The sequence below is a fragment of the Haematobia irritans genome, chromosome 1 (assembly GCF_050003625.1).
Source record: "Haematobia irritans isolate KBUSLIRL chromosome 1, ASM5000362v1, whole genome shotgun sequence".
Taxonomy (NCBI): Eukaryota; Metazoa; Arthropoda; class Insecta; order Diptera; family Muscidae; genus Haematobia; species Haematobia irritans.
In genome coordinates, this window is record NC_134397.1 from 64940282 (window position 1) to 64962563 (window position 22282).

The window sequence follows — 22282 nt, forward strand, 5'->3', positions numbered from 1 at the left end:
ACCAAACAAACAACAAAAACCCCTACATTCGAACAAAATGCAGAGCATAAATGTCCCTCTGAATTAAAACACTCACTGTCCCCCACCGATGATGAGAATGTGTGGGGGCCGGGGGTATATGAGTACTGCTGATGAATTCATGTACGCGCCACAATACCAGTGAGTACATCACAAAGCCAAGCAGCATAACACAAACAAACAAAAAACACACACTGGTTGCTTTGGTTGCTTGGCGGCGTTACGCCCGGCTAGCAGGCTAACTAAGTTTTGGTTAGAAATTAAAATCAGTTTACAGTTGAAACGCTCCGTGGTAACTTCATCGAAAACTATACCGAAACAAATCGAATCTAAACGGGAGAATCAAAGCAAAACAAAACTAAACAAAGAAAAATAACAAATGAATATTGCATTTTTATGCATATATGCAAAGAAAATAGATTTTGTGAAAATGTTGCAAAATTTAAATGAAAATTAAGGTTAAAACTAAAATATTTGTTTCTTGTTAAAAAGGTGATATTCAAATATATTCATATAAAATGAAATAAATTAAAAAAGAAAAAAATATTGCAAAAAAATATTATATACATATGAGAAATTCATCTTAAAAATCATAATTTGCAAAAGTAATATTGAAGATATAAAATAAAATCGCACCAAATATAAATTAAAAAAAATATATATATGCAGTGAAAATATTGGTTCTATGAGCAACAAATTAATTCATGGTGAATGTCAAAATTTCTTTTTAAAAAATCTCGTCGTTTCTATCAAAATGTGTACAATGAAAGAAAAGAAAGCAGTAAATTACAAAATAAAAACCTTCTCTTTCTCCTGATATTGAAACAAGCCATCGCAATCAATTGTTATTAATTCAAAAAATATTATTAATCATAATTATTAACAAACATATCCATCCATTATGATTTGTGTATCGGTGGGATTTGTAGTAAAAAATATTGTCGAAAAAAAAAAATTATCTAATTCTCGTACAATTTAAAGATATTTTTAGGTCTAAATATGCGAATAATTTTAAAACAAAATTTGACTTTATTAAAACAAGATTCGATGTACATGTTTGCTACCTTCCGTCTGGATGTAAAAATTGGGGAAACTAATCAGATATGACTAGATCTCAAAATTGGCCCCTTTAGATATAAGCAGATATACCCACATATGATAAGATAGAGTTACATATAAATGTATATAATTCCATATGTGACCAGATCTAACATCTGATCCAATTATATATAGGGATAGATATAATTTTATCTAAGGCCATAAGCGTAGGAAGGCCTCTGGGGTGGGGGCTTTGACCCCTCCAGAAAAATTTTAGCCCCCCCCCCCCAGAATTTGAAAACCTATTTACGATTTTCCATTGATTTTATATATCCAGCAAAAAAGCGTTACCAAAAAAGTAATGAAAATGTTATATTTGGATCCGGAAGTGGTGGAAAATTGGCGCAGAAGTTATGAATTTAACATGAGCTTGTCCTAGGACGGATGTCCACCATTTCAACGGCTGTTGCACTGAATTTGAATCACTTTTTAGGGTGTGATCTGAATTCAGTGTTTTGAATGTGAATTAAAAATTTGTGTGATATTTTTCCAAATAAAAATTTTTTATTTTTTAATGCATTCTTACACCGAAACTTTTGACCTGGATCATTTCCAAAAATTTTCGATATTTCTAGAATAGATTTGGCTTTTTTGCGGCAAAATGTTATTAATTTTTACCCTTTTTAACGTATTTAAAAAAATACCCATTAAAAATATGCAAAAAAGTTGTAGAAATTGAATTTAAAAACTTCCCGTATAGCTAAAACAATTAGCATCTTAATGAGGACATTTTTGGAAGTGCTTTTACCATAAAGTTGTGTATTTAGAACAACTTCCAATTTTTTGCTGGGAAAAATTATGGAACTAGTTGCTTTATTATAAATTAATTGTCTAGTTATGTTGAAGTCTGACTTTTTATTCATTTTTATAAAATAAAATATTAACCTTCTAATGCCCCAATTTTTTTGCCACGGTAAAATTCAGTATAGGCTGCAAAGCCTCTTGAACAGTTTTAACCAGTTTTGTTGGTTAAGGTGTGTTTTACTAAAGGCTTCCTCATATAACGAAGTCCGCCTAAAGGCAGGATTGGGCATTAGAGGGTTAAGTGAATCTATAACTTCAGTCTATTAATTTTTAGCTAGGGGGGCTATAGCCCCCCCCCCCCCTAGGAAAATTGTCTAGCTACGCTAATGTCTAAGGCATTAGATCTAGACCAATATTGAGATCTGATCAGATCTATTTCCATAGTAATTAGATATGATTAGATCTTACCATTTTTTGGATCTACTCATATCTAATTGTATCAAATTAGATCGGTCAATTTATACACGGGAAACTAAAGTATGACGAAAAGCACGTTTGTGGAATCAATATTAAAATAGACGCCAAACCATCAAATACTCATAAAAAACTTCTGATTCAATCACAAAACTTATTGATTCAATTAATTTTTTTTATTGAATTTTCTTCAATCACGAAAATGATAGTATCAAGCACAGAATTAATTAGAAATTTGAAATATATTTGATTAAAAAATTAATTGATATCTTCGACATTTTCAATTAATTTTTTTTTATTTGGTTCAGTTAAAAATTTAATTGATAATAGTTAAAAATCTTACCTTAATGAAACCACAATACGATGGTCAATATTGGTCCCATGATACCAAAACCAAGTATATACAGCAGTAAGTTCAGCAGTTCAATACGCTTTCCGAAGGTAAATTTAAAGATTTTACCTAGATTCTGGATTTATAGGAACAATTTTTGTTTGAGTTTTAGAGGAATCATAAACATCTCTTGTAAGTGTGCAAGAAAATGATGAAATAACGCCTTGATTTGAAATCTAAAATCTGTAGATTTTCATCCCAATTATTTAAATGATTACGAGAAGTAAAATCTGGAAATTTTATATTCAGTTTCAAGCAACTTTCATAATTAATGTATATGGAGGCCTTAACAAATGGACCGATAAAAACTAAATCTGATACACGTTTTGTGGGTCTAAAATACTAGTAAACAAAACAAGTAACAAAAGTAGAAAGTAAAGAAAGTTCAAAGTCATACGGGGCTCATTGTATTATACCCTTCAACACATTGTGGGCCAAAATTATTGATACCATCTCAAATCCTTTGAATTTGTTGCGAGCTATATAAAGGTTTATGTTCCCATCTGCATGAATTTGAATCTGAATCGATTTAGACAAAATTGTATACACTTCTACAAAATCAAATGTACTTAAAATTTAAATCTAACGTTATGGAACGAAACACAATTTTAGTAAAAACCAAATAAGGAAAGTCTGAAGTGGCGCGGTGCCGACTAAAATATACCCTGCACAACTTTGTATTTAGATCTACAATTTGATAAAATCTCAAATCCTTAAAATTTGTTGAATGCTTTATATAAAGGTTTATTTATGTTCCCATTAACCAATATTTAAAACTGACCCGATTTGGACAATATTTTGTCAGATTTCTACAAAATGTTTGGCACAGCTAATGCCTTGGGCACAGAGTGGCGCAGGGTATAAATATGGGAAATATTGGTAATTTTTAGGCAATTTCGCAAAAATTCATTTATATTTCATCAATCGATAAATATGTATTAGTGGTATAGGAAAATTTTAGTCATTTTTACAAGTTTTCATCTTGGCGGTGAGTATCAGTGAGCATCAGTAAGAAATAAAAATTTGAGAAAATTTATATTATTTATATATAGAAATAAAATTTTGACCAAAATATCTATAGAAATAAAATTTTGAAAACATTTTATATAGAAATAAAATGTTGACAAAATGTTCAATAGAAATACAATTTTAACAAAATTTTCTATATAGAAATAAATTTTGGAAAAAAATTTAATATAGTAAATATAATTTTGCAAAATTTTCTATTGAAATAAAATTTTGACAAATTTTCTATAGAAATAAAATTTTAACCAAATTTTTTATAGAAATAAAATTTTGACAAAACTTTCAATAGAAATAAAATTTTGACAAAATTTCCTATAGAAATAAAATTTTGACAAAATTTTCTAGAGAGTAAAATTGCTAAAAAAATTCTAGAAAAAATAAAATTTTGACAAAATTTTCTATAGAAATAAAATGTTGACAAAATTTTCTATAGAAATTAAATTTTGCAAGATTTTCTATAGAAATAAAATTTTGACAAAATTTTCTATAGAAATAAAATTTTGCAAAATTTTCTATATAAAAATAAACTTTTGAAAAAAATCTATATAGTAAATAAAAATTTGCAAAATTTTCTACCGAATTAAAATTGCAAAATTTTTTATAGGAATATATAATTTTGACAAAATTTTCTAACGAAATAAAATTTTCTATATAGAAATAAATTTTTGAAAAAAATTTATAAAGTAAATAAAATTTAAACAAAATTTTCTATAGAAATAAAATTTTGCAAAATTTTCTATTGAAATAAAATTTTGGAAAATTTTCTATTGAAATAAAATTTTGCAAAATTTTTTATAGGAATATATAAATTTGACAAAATTTTCTATTGCAATAAACTTTAGACAAAATTTTCTATAGAAATAAATTTTTGAAAGAATTTTCTGCCAATATATAGTCTGTAAATATGGTCTTAAAATAAAATTAAAAAAATAAAATCGATTGTTCGAAATATTTCAAATAAATTGTTATGGTGGTAGGCATTCTGGGTCGTGGTGAAATTCTGAGTCGATCTGAGCATCTCCGTCCGTCCGTCCATCCGTCCGTCCGTCTGTTGAAATCACGCTAACTTCCGAACGAAACAAGCTATCGACTTGAAACTTGGCACAAGTAGTTGTTATTGATGTAGGTCGGATGGTATTGCAAATGGCCATATCGGTCCATTTTTACGTATAGCCCCCATATAAACGGACCCCCAAATTTGGCTTGCAGACCCTCTAAGAGAAGCAAATTTCATCCGACCCGGCTGAAATTTGGTACATGGTGTTAGTATATGGTCTCTAACAACCATGCAAAAATTGTTCCACATCGGTCCATAATTATATATTTATAGCCCCCATATAAACAGATACCCAGATTTGGCTTGCGGAGCCTCTAAGAGAAGAAAATTTCATCCGATCCGGCTGAAATTTGGAACATGGTGTTAGTATATAGTCCTTAACAACCATGCAAAAATTGGTCCACATTGGTCTATAATTATATATAGCCCCCATATAAACCGATACCCAGATTTGGCTTGCGGAGTCTCTAAGAGAAGAAAATTTCATCCGATCCGGCGGAAATTTGGTACATGGTGTTAGTATATAGTCCTTAACAACCATGCCAAAATTGGTCTACATCGGTCCATAAATATATATATAGCCCCCATATAAACCGATCCCCAGATTGGCTTGCGGAGCCTCAAAGAGAAGCAAATTTCATCCGATCCGGCTGAAGTTTGGTACACGGTTTTGGTATATGGTCTCTAACAACCATGCGAAAATTGGTCCACATCGGTCTATAATTATATATAGCCCCCATATAAACCGATCCCCAGATTTGGCTTGCGGAGCCTCAAAGAGAAGCAAATTTCATCCGATCCGGCTGAAATTTGGAACATGGTGTAGGTATATGGTCTCCAACATCCGATCCGGTTCAAATTTGGAACGTGCTGTTAGTATATCGCCGCTAACAACCATACTTAAATTGGTCCATATCGGTCTATAGTTATATATAGCCGATCCCCAATCACACAAAAATTGGTCCATATCGGTTCATAATCATGGTTGCCACTCGATCCAAACAAAATCTACCAAAATTTTGTTTCTATAGAAAATTTTGTCAAAATTTTATTTCTATAGAAAATTTTGTCAAACTGAATAATATACATATTTAATCGGTCTTTTTTAATTTAATATATAATACGTATGGACTTTACTTACAATTTAGAAGACGGTGTTAGGAGGTTTTAAGATACCTTGCTATGGACAAGCGTTACCGCAACCCAAGTAATTGGATTGTGGATGGCAGTGTTTAGAAGAAGTTTCTACGCAATCCATGGTGGAGGGTACATAAGCTTCGGCCTGGCCGAACTTAAGGCCGTATATACTTGTTTTTTTTTTGTTTTTAATTTGAAATAATTACAGGTAAACCATTAAAACCATAAATTACTTAAATATAGGAAGCATTACTGTACCAAATTTCTTCTAAGCTCCCTAAGCAACCCTTTTCTATATAGAGGACATGCAAGTTTCCTTTTTTTGGGCGGCAAAAGTACAGTTATGCATGTCATTATGTGGATTTTTGTTCAACTTCTAACAATGTTCAAAAGAACTTCAAATATGCCTTAGACTTTGCCCGATATTTGACCAACGATTCGCTTTCTAGAAGGGAAGTAGAATTTAACACTTAGCCATAATTATGTCTGTGTATGTGTCACAAGACCGTCACCTCTCCCCATACCGGTACATACAACTAGAAAGGCTCTAATACAAATGTGCTAAAGCTAAACTGGACCTTTCCCCCTCTCAGGATCACCATTAAGTTGAGCAGCGATTGAGGGTAACAAAACAAAAGCATTAATTCTATTAAACCAATTCCTTCAGACACAAGTGAAAACGAGGACTTAATGGATGCGTTGCATGTTCAAAGTTGCCGCGACAAAACTAACAACACAGAGAGGAGTACACAAACCAAGGAATCAAGAAACATGAATCTGAAATAAAATTCAAATGCAACAAGAGTTGGGGTTAACTCGAATATCCACCACCAATCTGACCAAAGAGGTGGCATTGGCAAGAAAGTGAACTCAAAACTGACGACGCGGACGAGTTCAGGTGGAAATGGTCAGAGGTCTTGGCTGCAATGACCATAACAACGAACCAACCACCAACACCGTCAAAGTCGTCGCCATCCAACCACTTCATCCACCCCATGTGCATGCATTGTGGCCAGTATACACAGGGTTTACGTATTGTTAGACTTACAGGTGAATGACTTTTTCTTAAATGTTTCCGACTTCCGGTCAAGTTTTTTTTAGCACTGCTGTTGTTGTGGTGCATTTTTGTATATCAAAATATTCAGGAAAAAAGAGGATTTTCATTGTGAGGCCTTTTGGAAGGCCTGCCTGCTTGTTAATAAAATTTAGACTAACGTTGTACATTGTGATACCACATTAACTTGTAATAACGGGATGTCACTTAACCTTATGTTCCAACATTTTTGGTACATTTTGATAGCGACATGCATCAACATCATGGATCTTTCCGTTCGTTATGCCAGAATAACTAAAAATACCTATTACCAATATAGGCCTTTCTAGTTCCATTTTTTTCCCATTGGCTCTATCAACATACCTAAAAGTTTATATTTGCCTGAACCTTTAGCTCTGTAATGTGATAAGTACATATATATATCTCTTGCACCCAGGGATGGAAAATGTAGTACTATAGTAATTTTTTCAATACTTTTTCACCCTGGTCAGTACCGTAGTACCCCCGCGAACTACGGTACTGAGCAAATTTTTGCCAAAAATTTTATTTCTATAGACAAAATTTTCCAAATTTTATTTCTATAGAAAATTTTGTCAACATTTTATTTCTATAGAAAATTTTGTCAAAATTTTATTTCTATAGAAAATATTGTCTAAATTTTATTTCTATAGAAAATTTTGTCAAAATTTTATTTCTATAGAAAAATTTGTCCAAATTTTATTTCGCTAGAAAATTTTGTCAAAATTTTATTTCTATAGAAAAATTTGTCAAAATTTTATTTCTATAGAAAATATTGTCAAAATTTTATTTCTATAGAAAATTTTGTCAAAATTTTATTTCTACAGAAAATTTTGTCAAAATTTTATTTCTACAGAAAATTTTGTCAAAATTTTATTTCCAGAAAAATTTGTCAAAATTTTATTTCTATAGAAAATATTGTCAAAATTTTATTTCCATAGAAAATTTTGTCAAAATTTTATTTCTACAGAAAATTTTGTCAAAATTTTATTTCTACAGAAAATTTTGTTAAAATTTTATTTCCATAGAAAATTTTGTCAAAATGTAATTTCGGTAGAAAATTTTGTCAAAATTTTATTTCTATAGAAATTTTTGTCAACTTTGTTTTCTATATTTTGTTTCTATAGATAATTTTGACAAAATGTTATTTCTATAGAAAATTTTATTTCGGTAGAACATTTTGTCAAAATTTGAGTTGACAAACAAAATGTTTTCTTTAAAATTCAGTCTAAAGGAGATTTTGGCAATAATCTCCCATTGGAATTTTTGTTGACATTTAGTGAAAAGTACTTTTTCGCCCAAAAAAATACATTTTTTGTACTTTATTGAAAATGTTATTTTCCATCCCTGCTTGCACCTAACTCAAAATGAAGTTAGTGTTACCCCTAGCACTTATGATTATAAACGTAATATGCCTTATTGTGCCACCTAAAAGTATGCAAAGTAAATTTAATATTTTTACCGAAGTGTGCCACTTTATGCGCCACCATAGTAATGATGCTTTTTCTGCAACTTCTTAGAACTTCTCAACGGTAATACTTTACGTAGTGGCACATACAAGGGGTTGCAATTGCTGATACCTATGTATCACGAATAATAACTGCGGCCTTGGAAACATTACCCGCGGCCATCGAAGAGAATACAAATAGATCCAAATTCTCATAGATTATGAAAATAGCATCTTCTTTAGAAGCAACCGTTATGCAATGGTTAGCATGCGCACCTTGTATGCAATGATCATGGATTCAGTCCCACTTTTGGGCCGGACATCAAAAAAGATACAAGGCACGGTTGACACTCGTACCAAAAATAATCTACTAAATTTAAAAACAATTCTTATTTTGAAGATTACGATCAAATTTTTGTGGTTAGTATAAACAAAATGTTTTTTCTTCGAAAGGATTTTTTTAGTTCTATGTACTATGTACTATCTTAGTACTATGATCTCTCCTGTAGAAATTTTGACAAAATTTTATTTCTATAAAACATTACACAAAGTTTATTTCTATAGAAAATTTTGTCAAAATGTTATTTCTATTAAAAACATTGTTAACATTCTATTTCTATTAAAAAATTAAGTCAAAAATTTTACATCTATAAAAAATTTTATCAACAATTTTATTTCTATAGAATTATTATATTGTTATATTAAAAAATTTTCACAATCTTATTTCTATAGAAAATTTTGTAAAATTTAATTTCTATAGCAAATTTTGTCAAAATGTTATTTTATTTCTATTGAAAATTTTGTCAAACTTTTAGTTCTATAGGAAATTTTGTCAAAATTTTATTTATATAGAAAATATTGTCAAAATTTTATTTATATAGAAAATTTTGGCAAATTTTATTTCTATAGATAATTTTGTCAAAATTTTATTTTTTATAGAAAATTTTGTCAAAATTTAATTTCTATAGAAAATTTTGTCAAAATTTTATTTCTATAGAAAATGTTGTCAAAATTTTATTTCTATAGAAAATTTTATTTTTATAGAAAATTTTGCCAAAATTTTACGTCTATAGAAAATTTTAACAAAATTTTATTTCTATAGGAAATTTTGTCAAAATTTTATTTATATAGAAAATTTTGTCAAAATTTTATTTATATAGAAAATTTTGGCAAATTTTATTTTTATAGAAAATTTTGTCAAAATTTTATTTCTATAGAAAATGTTGTCAAAATTGTATTTCTATAGAAAATTTTGTCAAAATTTTCTTTCTGTAGAACATTTTAGAAAAATTTTATCTCTACACAAAATATTGTCAACATTTTATTTATACAGAAAATTTTGTCAAAAATTGTATTTCCATAGAAAATTTTGTCAAAAATTTTATTTCTATAAAAAAATTTTCAAAACTATATTTCTATAGAAATTTTTATCAATATTTGGTTTTTATACAAGGTTTCGTCAAAATTTTATTTTTATAAAAAATTTGATCAATTTGGTTGGTATATAATTTTGTAAAATTTAATTTCTATAGCAAATTTTGTCAAAATGTTATTTTATTTCTATAGAAAATTTTGGCAAACTTTTAGTTCTATTGATAATTTTGTCAAAATTTTATTTATATAAAAAATTTTCTCAAAATTTTATTGATATAGAAAATTTTGTCACAATTTTATTTTTATAGAAAATTTTGTCAAAATTTTATTTTTATGGAAAATGATGTCAAAAATTTATTTTTAATAGAAAATTTTGTCAAAATTATATTTCTATAGAAAATTATATTTCTATAGAAAATTTTATTTTTATAGAAAATTTTAACAAAATTGCATTTCTATAGAAAATTTTGTCAAAATTTTATTTCCATACCTATACGAAATATTATTTTGTTTCTAATTTATTTTTATAGATGATTTTGTCAAAATTTTATTGTTTATAGAAAATTTTGTCAAAATTTTATTTCTATAGAAAATGTTGTCAACATTTTATTTCTATAGAAAATGTTGGAAATATTTTATTTCTATAGAAAATTTTATTTTTATAGAAAATTTTGCCCAAAATTTTATTTCTATAGAAAATTTTGGCAAAATTTTATCTCTTTACTAAATATTGTCAAAATTTTATTTTATTTCTGTAGAACATTTTGGCAAAATTTTAGTTCTATAAAAAAAATTTTGTCAAAATTTTATTTCTATTGAAAATTTTGTCAAAAAATTGTATTTCCATAGAAAATTTTGTCCAAAATTTTATTTCTATAGAAAATTTTGCCAAAACTTTTTTCTATAGAAATTATTGTCAAAATTTTATTTTTATTAAAAATTTTGTCAAAATTTTATTTTTATTAAAAATTTTGTCAAAATTTTATTTTTATTAAAAATTTGTCAAAAATTTTATTTTTATGGTAAAGTTGGGCAAAATTGTATTTTTATAGAAAGTTGAAGTACCTCTTAGCTCGAGAGATATATTTTGCAAAATCTACCAAAACTTTAGGACTTCTACCAATCTACCAGACACTAAAATACCTACCATTTTTTTGTAGAATTCTTGCAACAGTGATTATTAGTCGAACCTTTGGCCCTTAATAAGGCCCTAATAGTTTTCAACCTAACTTTGTTTGAACTCTTAAATATGTAGTCTGGATACTTTAGTGTCGCTTTGCAGCTACCTACAACAAAATACTCTTGGATCTACTACAGAAATTATGCCAAAGGAAGAAGATATATATGTGGCGATAACACCATGGCAAATGGGGAAGGCTATAGTACAAGAAATTCTAACAAGAAAACAACAGGAGAAAGGGGCATAATATAGATCCTAAGGTATATGATTTACATACAAAGTACTTTTATTGGAAACTAGTGAGGAAATTCAACATAGAGCGATAGAATGGATGAAATTCAGGTTAAATTCAATCATAGTCGTTGCCTAAATGACTTCGGAAAGGATGTGTTGATTTATCGACTTGAGATTTTCATAGAATTTAGGTCGTTGTAACACCTTAGGTAAATGTAAGGAGTTGGTCATGGTGAACAACAATGGTGGATTTATTTGAGAAAATTTGATATTATTCCATAAGGCTGAGCGACCTATTGCTGTGGTTGGATAAACGGACGTGGACATAATATATACCTATGATTCTAAACTCGAGGGTCTCAAATTTATGGTGGAGAGTAGTAGTATATGAGTTTGCCATTAATCGAACTTACTTACTTACTGTCGTTCTGATTTGTTTGCATTTCTTTGGCAAATTTAATGTAAAATATTGCCACTTATCTTACTTTCTATGCAAAACCATGAAACTATCCAAGTTTTTAAATTTAATCTTAATTTTTTTTGCTTATTTCTGCTCTTGAAATGTTTTATTGTTGTTTCTTCTAATCTATGTCAGGCAATAATGACGTCGAAGTAAGTGAGCAGAAAAAAATGTACATTAGCTGAAATTAGAGCAAGAAATTGTTTTAAAGTTTTATTTTCATAAATAGCAGATAAATGTTTGTAATTTTACATTATTGTTGATGTATTCAAATGGCTATGTGAACGATTGAAGATGTACCAAAGGGTTATAAAATTAACACTCACATATCTATTTCTCGAATACAGAGAAGACTACATTAATGGTAATTTTTGTGAATTTGTGGATACACCCTCAAAAAAATCGCCTCTGTAACATATACCCCCAAGCACATGGTGATTCAATCATATATATTTTCAGAATTTGTTCAAACAATAAAATGTTAGTACTGTACAAACATATTATGATTCATCTTAAGCATATCTTTTTAACAGGTTGGCTGAAAAGTCCCCGGTCTGATACATAGATGGCGTCGCTAGTATTAAATGCATATTATTTTTATATAGTACCAACCTTCAAATGATTCGTGTCAAAATTTGACGTCTATAAGTCAATTAGTTTGTGAGATAGAGCGTCTTTTGTGAAGCAACTTTTGTTATTGTGAAAAAAAAAAATGGAAAAAAAGGAATTTCGTGTTTTGATAAAATACTGTTTTCTGAAGGCAAAAAATACGCATATTTGGATATGCGGAGGCTCTGTGCAAAATAGGTGCCGCGCGAGCTCACATTTGACCACAAACAACAACGTGTTGATGATTCTGAGCGGTGTTTGCAGCTGCACGCACAGAAAAAACATGTTTGGACATGGTTGCCGCATCCATTTAATGCTTATTTAGAGTATGTAATTGTCGCGAAAACCATGTATTTTGTCTTTGTAAAAATAATTTTCGAGCGGAGAAAAATATATGTTGGCAATAAGCATTTGAATGGTTATCAAATACCGCAAACATGTTCTATCATTTAAATGATAGAATTGGAGACCATTATATGGTCAGGAAAATCATGTACCTGACCATCCAATTTTTTTACTTTTTTGCAGAGAAAAAAGTATTTTTATAGTTTACGTATAGACATGTATACAACCATTACATGGCCATAAAGACCATGTACATTGTTTTCGTGACCATTTAATTTTTTAATTATTTTGCAGCGACAAGAATTTTATAAAAACATTGAGCAGGTACACACGATTTTCATTTTGCGCGTCAGTCGTGTGTTGATTGTTTCTTGGAATGGACGGAGAATACGGAATTATTGTGTTTTGTGTTAATTTATTTATTCACAAATGGCACGTGGTTTTATGTGAATACAAAAAAGGAAAGTGTAGTTGAAAAAAATGTACCTGGTTTTTGTTCTGCATTTTGATATATGGTATAATTTATTTTTATTTGCAGTTACATTATGTCTGCGTTTGTACATTTGATGGGCACGAAGTAAATATGGAATGATTACTTATTGTTGAAATTGAACCAAACTAGAGTGTGTAAAAATATGTGAAGTTTGCTTGCTCGACATTATAAATAGAAATAAGCAATGAATTAGTTTATAAATAAATAAAAACAAATAAATAAGGTTGATTTTGTGTTTTCTTTTCTCAAGTGGCGTCCTTTTTTCGACGACGAAAATAGTTTTTTCATAAAAATCAAAACATTTTAGGTTGTGACCATGTTCTTTTAACTAGAAGAAAAACATTTTTGACGAATAACATAACATTTTAGATCGTGACCATTGTCTTTTAATGGAAACAGAATTCTTTTTATCAATATAATAACATTTTAGATGAGGACAATTGTATTTTTCTTAGAACCATGTTCACTGAGCCAACATGGTTGCAGGTTAAAATGTTACATGGTCGCCGCAAAAATAGTTCCTATCATATTATTTTGCTCTTCGAATATGATTGTGACAATCATGTTTCTTCTCTGCGTGTGTTAACTCGTAATAGACCCGAGTTTTTCCCAGGGCTGTGGAGCCGGAGTCGGAGTCTGGAGATTTTGCTGGAGTCGGAGTCGTAAAAATTTTGCTCGACTCCGACTCCGGCTAAATCAAATTTTTTTAAAACACTTCACATTTTTGTAACTAAGCAAGTTTTTACGCAAATTAGTTTCCAATGCGTTATTCATTCGATCAATGTACAGCATGATTGTAAATGAAAATCAACTTCCAATGACGGCCATCTTTTTATGTTTCCTAGAATGTTAGACTAGCAGATGGGCTGGATCGATCCATTTTAATGCCCATATCAATTTATTTGAAATATTTCGAACAATCGAAATTATTTTTTTTATTTTATTTTAAGGAATATTGACAGAAAATTTTTTCAAAATTGTTTTTTTTTTATAGAAAATCTTGTCAAAATGTTATTTCTATAAAAAGTTTTGTCAAAATTTTATTTCTATAGCAAATTTTGTAAAAATTTTATTTCTAAAAAATTTATTCAAAATTTTATTACTATAGAAATATTTTTTTTTCTATAGAAAATTTAGTCAAAATTTTATTTCCATTGAAAATTGAGTCAAAATTTTGTTTCTATAGAATATTTTGCAAAATTTTATTTCTATAGAAAATTTTGTTTGTTACACAAAATTTTTTTCAAAATTTTATTTCTATTGATAATTTTATTTCTATAAAAATTTAAGTCAAAATTGTATTTTTATAGAAAATTTTGCCAAAATTTTATAGTAATAGATTTTTTTATTAGAAAATTTGATCAAATTTTTATTTCTATTAAAAATTGTGCCAAAATTTTATAGTAATAGATTTTTTTATTAGAAAATTTGATCAAATTTTTATTTCTATAGAAAATTTTGCCAAAATTTTATAGTAATAGATTTTTTTATTAGAAAATTTGGTCAAAATTTTATTTCTATAGAAAATTTGGTAAACATTTTGTTTCTGTAGAATATTTTGCAGAATTTTATTTACTACACAATAATTTTTCTAAAATTGTATTTTTATTGATAATTTTTTCAACATTTTTTATCTCTAAAAAAAATTTCAAATTTTATTTCTACAGCAAATTTTCTCAAAATTTTTTTTCTTACTGATGCTCACTTCTATAAAAAATGTATTCAAAATTTTACTACTATAGAAATATTTTTTTCTATATAAAATTTAGTCAAAATTTTATTTCTATAGAAAATTTAGTCAAAATTTTGTTTCTATAGAATATTTTGCAGAATTTTATTTCTATAGAAAATTTTTCAAAATTTTGTTTGCTACACAATTTTTTTTTTAAATTATATTTCTATTGATAATTTTTTCAAACTTTTATTTCTATAAAAATTTTGCCAAATTTTATTTCTATAAAAATTTTATTCCAAATTTTATTTCTATATATTTGGTCAAAATTTGTTTTCTATAGAAAATTTTGCCAAAATTTTATTTCTATAGACAATTTATTCAAAATTATGTTTCTGTAGAAATAAAATTTTGCAAAATTTTATTTACTAGACAAAAATTTTTCCAAAATTGTATGCTTACTGATACTCACTGCTAAGTCGAAAACTTGTAGAAATGACCCAAAATTTTAAAATTTTCAATGAATGAATAATAAATGCTAAATGCTTTATGAATGAAATGTCTAAACAATTATAAATATTTCCCAAATATTGCCCGAGATTTTGTAGAAGTCTGATTTGCGATTTGATCAAAATGTAGATCTAAATACAAAGTTGTGCAGAGTATATTATAATCGGCCCGCCCGACTTTAGACTTTCCTTGCATTTTTATTTTTTGTTAAAATTATGTTACGTCCCATAACGTTAGATTTAAATTTTAAGTACATAGGTTTTGTAGAAGTATATATAATTTTGTCTAAATCGATTCAGATTCAAATTCATGCATATGGGAGTATAAACCTTTATATGTTATAGCTCGCAACAAATTTAAAGGATTTGAGATAGTATAAATAATTTTGGTCCACATATACATATACTGTTGGTATCTTCTCATATTATGATGGGAATTTATATCATTATTTTATTTATTAAACATTGCCCTAAATTTGAAATATAGAGTTCAATTGGCATCTAATGTGAAATTAAGACCTTTTTTGCACACATAAATAAATACGATACTTTATATCGATCCACCTACGGCACCCCCACAATAGAACTACAAATTAGTGGTATTAATAGGAGATTTAGTTATATTACCCGGAGTCGACTTCGGAGTCGAGCTGATGAAAAATGCTGGAGTCGGTCCCTGGTTTTTCCGTCGATATGTGACAATGGATGAAACATGGCTCCATCACTACACTCCTGAGTCCAATCGACAGTCGGCTGAGTGGACAGCGACCGGTGAACCGTGAACCGAAGCGTGGAAAAACTCAAAAGTCCGCTGGCAAAGTAATGGCCTCTGTTTTTTGGGATTTTTATCGAATTTTTATCGATTATCTTGAGAAGGGAAACCCCATTTTTATCGATTAACTTGAGAAGCGAAAAACCATTTTTATCGATTATCTTGAGAAGGGAAAAACCATCAACAGTGACTATTATATGGCGTTATTGGAAATCGCGGCAAAGCGGACCCATATGAAGAAGAAAAAAGTGTTGTTTCACCAAGACAACGCACCGTGCCACAAGTCATTGAGAACGATGGCAAAAATTCATGAATTGGGCTTCGAATTGCTTCCCCACACACCGTATTCTCCAGATCTGGCCCCAGCGACTTTTTCTTGTTCTCAGACCTCAAAAGGATGCTCGCAGGGAAAAAATTTGGCTGCAATGAAGAGGTGATCGCCGAAACTGAGGCCTATTTTGAGGCAAAACCGAAGGAGTACTACCAAAATGGTATCAAAAAATGGAAGGTTGTTATAATCGTTGAATCGCTCTTGAAGGGAACTATGTTGAATAATAAAAACGAATTTTTACAAAAAATGTGTATTTCTTTGTTAGACCGGGGACTTATCAGAAAACCTGTTATACCCCCCACCATAGGATGGGGGTATATTAACTTTGTCATCCCGTTTGTAACACATCGAAATGTTGTATATATATATTCTGGGTCGTGGTGAAATTCGGAGTCGATCTAAGTATTTCCGTCCGTCCGTTCGTCGGTTGAAATCACGCTAACTTCCAAACGAAACAAGCTATCGACTGGAAACTTGGCACAAGTAGTTGTTATTGATGTAGGTCGGATGGTATTGCAAATGGGCCATATTGGACCACTTTTACGTATAGCCCCCATATAAACCGACCCCCCAGATTTCAATTGCGGAGCCTCTTACAGAAGCAAATTTCGTCCGATCCGGTTGAAATGTGGTACGTAATGTTATTATATGGTCTCTAACAACCATGCAAAAATTGGTCCATATCGGCCATATAAACCGATCCCCAGCTCTGACTTGCAGAGCCTCTTAGACAAGCAAATTTCATCCGATACGGTTAAAATTTCATCTGATTCGATTGAAATTTGGTACGAGCTGTAAGTATATGGCATTTACCAACCATGCAAGAATTGGTTCGTATCGGTCCATAACTACATATAGCCCCCATATAAACCGATCCCCAGATTTGAACTCCGGAGCCTCATAGAGAAGCAAATTTCATCCGATACGGTTGAAATTTGGTAAGTGGTATTAGTGTATGGTCTCTAACAACCATGCAGAAATTGGTCCATATCGGGTCAAATTATATATAGCCCCATATAAACCGATCCCCAGATTTGACCTCCGGAGCCGATCCGGTTGAAATTTGGTACATTAAGATAGTATATGGCCGCTAACAACCATGCCAAAAGTGGTCCATATCAGTCTATAGTTGTATATAGCCGATCCCCATTCACACAAAAATTGGTCCATATCACCAAAAATAAACTACCAAGGTTAGGGTAGGTTATGTGGCAGCCCGATGTATCAGGCTCACTTAGACTATTCAGTCCATTGTGATACCACAGTGGTGAACTTCTCTCTTATCACTGAGTGCTGCCCGATTCCATGTTAAGCTCAATGACAAGGGACCTCCTTTTTATAGCCGAGTCCGAACGGCGTTCCACATTCCAGTGAAACCACTTAGAGAAGCTTTGAAAACTCAGAAATGTCACCAGCATTACTGAGGTGGGATAATCCACCGCTGAAGAACTTTTTTTTGGTGGTCGGTCGTAGCAGAAATCGAACCCACAACCTTGTGTATGCAAGGCGGGCATGCTTACCATTGCACCACGGTGGCTACCAACATTTTATTTCTATAGAAAATTTTGTCAATATTTTATTACAATACATAATTTTGTGAAGATTTTATTTCTATAGAAAATTTTGTCAAAATGTTATTGCTATAGAAAATTTTGTCAAAATTTTATTTCTATAGAAAATTTTGTCAATATTGTATTTTTATAGAAACTTTTTCAAAATTTTATTTCTATAGAAAATTTTGTCAAAATGTTATTGCTATAGAAAATTTTGTCAAAATGTTATTGCTACAGAAAATTTTGTCAAAATTTTATTTCTATAGAAAATTTTGTCAATATTGTATTTTTATAGAAACTTTTTCAAAATTTTATTTCTATAGAAAATTTTGTTAAAATTTTATTTCTATAGAAAATTTTGTCAAAATTATATTTCTATAGAAAATTTTGTCAAAATTATATTTCTATAGAAAATTTTGTCAAAATTTTATTTCTATAGAAAATTTTGTCAAAATTTTATTTCTATAGTAAATTTTGTCAAAATTTTATTTCTATAGAAAATTTTGTCAAAATTATATTTCTATAGAAAATTTTGTCAAAATTTTATTTCTATAGAAAATTTTGTCAAAATGTTATTTCTATAGTAAATTTTGTCAAAATTTTATTTCTATAAAAAATTTTGTCAAAATTTTACTTCTATAGAAAATTTTGTCAAAATTTTATTTCTATAGAAAATTTTGTCAAAATTTTATTTCTATAGAAAATTTTGTCAAAATGTTTTTGCTCTAGAAAATTTTGTCAAAATGTTATTGCCATAGAAAATTTTGTCAAAATTTTATTTCTATAGAAAATTTTGTCAATATTGTATTTTTATAGAAACTTTTTCAAACTTTTATTTCTATAGAAAATTTTGTTAAAATTTTATTTCTATAGAAAATTTTGTCAAAATTATATTTCTATAGAAAATTTTGTTAAAATTTTATTTCTATAGTAAATTTTGTCAAAATTTTATTTCTATAGAAAATTTTGTCAAAATTTTATTTCTATAGAAAATTTTGTCAAAATTGTATTTCTATAGAAAATTTTGTTAAAATTTTATTTCTATATAAAATTTTGTCAAAATTTTATTTCTATAGAAAATTTTGTCAAAATTTTATTTCTATAGAAAATTTTGTCAAAATTTTATTTCTATAGAAAATTTTGTCAAAATGTTATTGCTATAGAAAATTTTGTCAATATTGTATTTCTATAGAAACTTTTTCAAAATTTTATTTCTATAGAAAATTTTGTCAAAATTTAATTTCTATAGAAAATTTTGTCAATATTGTATTTTTGTAGAAACTTTTTCAAACTTTTATTTCTATAGAAAATTTTGTTAAAATTTTATTTCTATAGAAAATTTTTTCAAAATTATATTTCTATAGAAAATTTTGTCAAAATTTTATTTCTATAGTAAATTTTACCAAATTTTATTTCTATAGAAAATTTTGTCAAAATTTTAATTCTATAGAAAATTTTGTCAAAATTTTATTTCTATAGAAAATTTTGTCAAAATTTTATTTCTATAGAAAATTTTGTCCAAATTTCTTGTAAGATACCTTGCCATCGGCAAGTGTTACCGCAACCCAAGTAATTCGATTGTGGATGACAGTTTTTAGTAGAAGTTTCTACGCAATCCATGGTGGAGGGTACATTAGCTTTGGCCTGGCCGAACTTACGGCCATATATACTTGTTGGTTATATGGGAAGTAAACATTTCGTAAAAATCTCAGTAAATTCTCGTTCCTTTAAATCATAAAAAATCTTCAATTTTTGCACGAGGTGGTTCATTCTTCCCTTAAAACAGTTCATTTTTTCTATGTAACTAAAATAAGCCAAAGATCATTGATCAGAAGACAAATTTTAACTTAAACATAATAATATTCATGAAATAAAATGAAGTTAAATTGGCTTTAGCGCCCAATTTTTTTATTTATACTATTTTTAAATTAATTGAATTAAATTCAACAATAATTAATTCGTTCTTTCTTCCCATCAAATAGTTAATTTTAACTAAATCACTTAATTTTAACTAAAACATAAAAATTTTCATGAAATAAAAATTTAAATTTTCTTAAGCGTTTGAACTATACTATTTCTAAATTAATTGAAATAAATTCAACAATAATTGGAGCACTCATCGGCGAGGTTATGTCGGCTAACCCGACTTACCCATGCCTACTAGCTATTTATTATATTTTTTAAGCTTTTTTGGATAACCCTTTTAGAATGTTATGAAAATGGCTTAAAACTGCTAATTTAAATAAAAAAATATATATCAGATAAATCTTGCAATGGAAAGTGAAACATGCAATGTATACATAAAAACATAAACGTATGTAAATAAAATGATGGAAAAATATTTAGTTTTTCTGGTACATCAGATATGGAAAATATACTCGTCACTCGAGAGACACATATCATCAACAACAACTACTACTACAAATATTACAAACTCAAAATACATTCATAACAAAAGTTTTCACAACATACCGGAAAAAAACATAACAGAAAAAATCCCTAAACTAAACAAATAACAAGAAAACGGAATAGCACGACAAGAAAAAAACGAAATAACCAACAAAAACAAATAAACAAGACAAAACAAAAGTCTAGAACGCGTTTTAACCCTCTTCTTTTCCATTTAAACAGAAGACAAAACGGCCAAGTTAGCACTGTTAACGGCTCACTAATGGCAACACGAAACGAACTTTACCTACACAAAGAAAAATTTTATGAATGTGGGGAAATAAAAATGCATACCTTAAATAAGAATTATAAGAATTACAATCAAGTTGAACTATTAACAAGTATATAAGGCCGTAAGTTCGGCCAGGCCGAATCTTATGTACCCTCCACCATGGATTGCGTAGAAACTTCTACGAAAGACTGCCATCGACAATCGAATTACTTGGGTTGTGGTATCTTAAAACTTCTTAACATCGTTTTCTAAACTGTGAGTTAGTCCATACGTGGTATGTATTAGACAATACGTAGAGAGCCAGAATTGAAATATGGGGGTCGATTATATGGGGGCTATATACAATTATGAACTTGATATGGACCAATTTTTGTGTGATTGGGGATCGATTTATCTGAGGGAAATATATATAACTATAGACCGATATGGACCTAGTTAAGCATGGTTGTTAACGGCCATATACTAGCACAATGTACCAAATTTCAACTGACTCGTATGAAATTTGCTCCTCCAAGAGGCTCCAAAACCAAATCTCGGGATCGGTTTATATGGGGGCTATACATGATTATGGACAGATATGGACCAATTTTGGCATAGTTGTTAAATATCATATACTGCCACCACGTACCAAATTTCAACCAGATCGGATGAATTTTGCTTCTCCAAAAGGCATCTGAGGTCAAATCTTGGGATCGGTTTATATGGGAGCTATATATAATTATGGACTGATATGAACCAATTCCTGCATGGTTCTTGGATACCATATACTAACATCACGTACCAAATTTCAACCGAATCGGATGAATTTTGCTCTTCCAAGGGCCTCCGGGGAGCCACCGTGGTGCAATGGTTAGCATGCCCGCCTTGCATACACATGGTCGTGGGTTCGATTCCTGCTTCGACCGAACACCAAAAAGTTTTTTAGCGGTGGATTATCTCACCTCAGTAATCTGGTGACATTTCTGAGGGTTTCAAAGCTTCTCTAAGTGGTTTCACAGCAATGTGGAACGCCGTTCGGACTCGGCTATAAAAAGGAGGTCCCTTGTCATTGAGCTTAACATGGAATCGGGCAACACTCAGTGATAAGAGAGAAGTTCACCAATGTGGTATCACAATGGATTGTCTAAGTCTAAGTGAGCGTGATACATCGGGCTGCCACCTAACCTAACCTAGCCTAATATAAGGGGCTCCAGAGGTCAAACCTGGGGATCGGTTTATATTGGGGCTATATATAATTATGGACCGATTTCGTCCAATTTTCGCGTGAGTGTTTGAGGCCATATATGTTAAATCCACGTACCAAGTTTTAACTGAATCAGATGAATTTTAGTCTTCCAAGAGGCTCCGGAGGTCAAATCTGGGGTTCGGTTTATATACATAATTATGAACCGATGTGGACCAATTTTTGCATGGTCATTAGAGACCATATACTAACACCATGTGCCAAATTTCAGCCGTATCGGATGAAATTTGTTTCTCTTAGAAGATCCGCAAGCCAAATCTGAGAGTCCGTTTATATGGGGGCTATACGTAAAAGTGGACCGATATGGCCCATTTGCAATACCATCCGACCTACATTAATAACAACTACTTGTGAGAAGTTTCC

At 29.5% G+C, this 22282-nt stretch overlaps 1 protein-coding gene across 2 annotated transcripts in view; it reads left to right on the forward strand.

Annotated features, from left to right (window-relative positions):
- Positions 1-312: 312 nt before the first annotated feature.
- The window catches only part of Cad96Cb (protocadherin Fat 4-like Cad96Ca), a 100254-nt gene continuing 78284 nt past the window's right edge, over positions 313-22282 (forward strand). For both annotated transcript variants that reach the window (XM_075290609.1, XM_075290610.1), the window contains exon 1: positions 313-510. The gene's annotated coding sequence lies outside the window, so the exon portion shown is untranslated. The remainder of the gene's footprint in view (positions 511-22282) is intronic.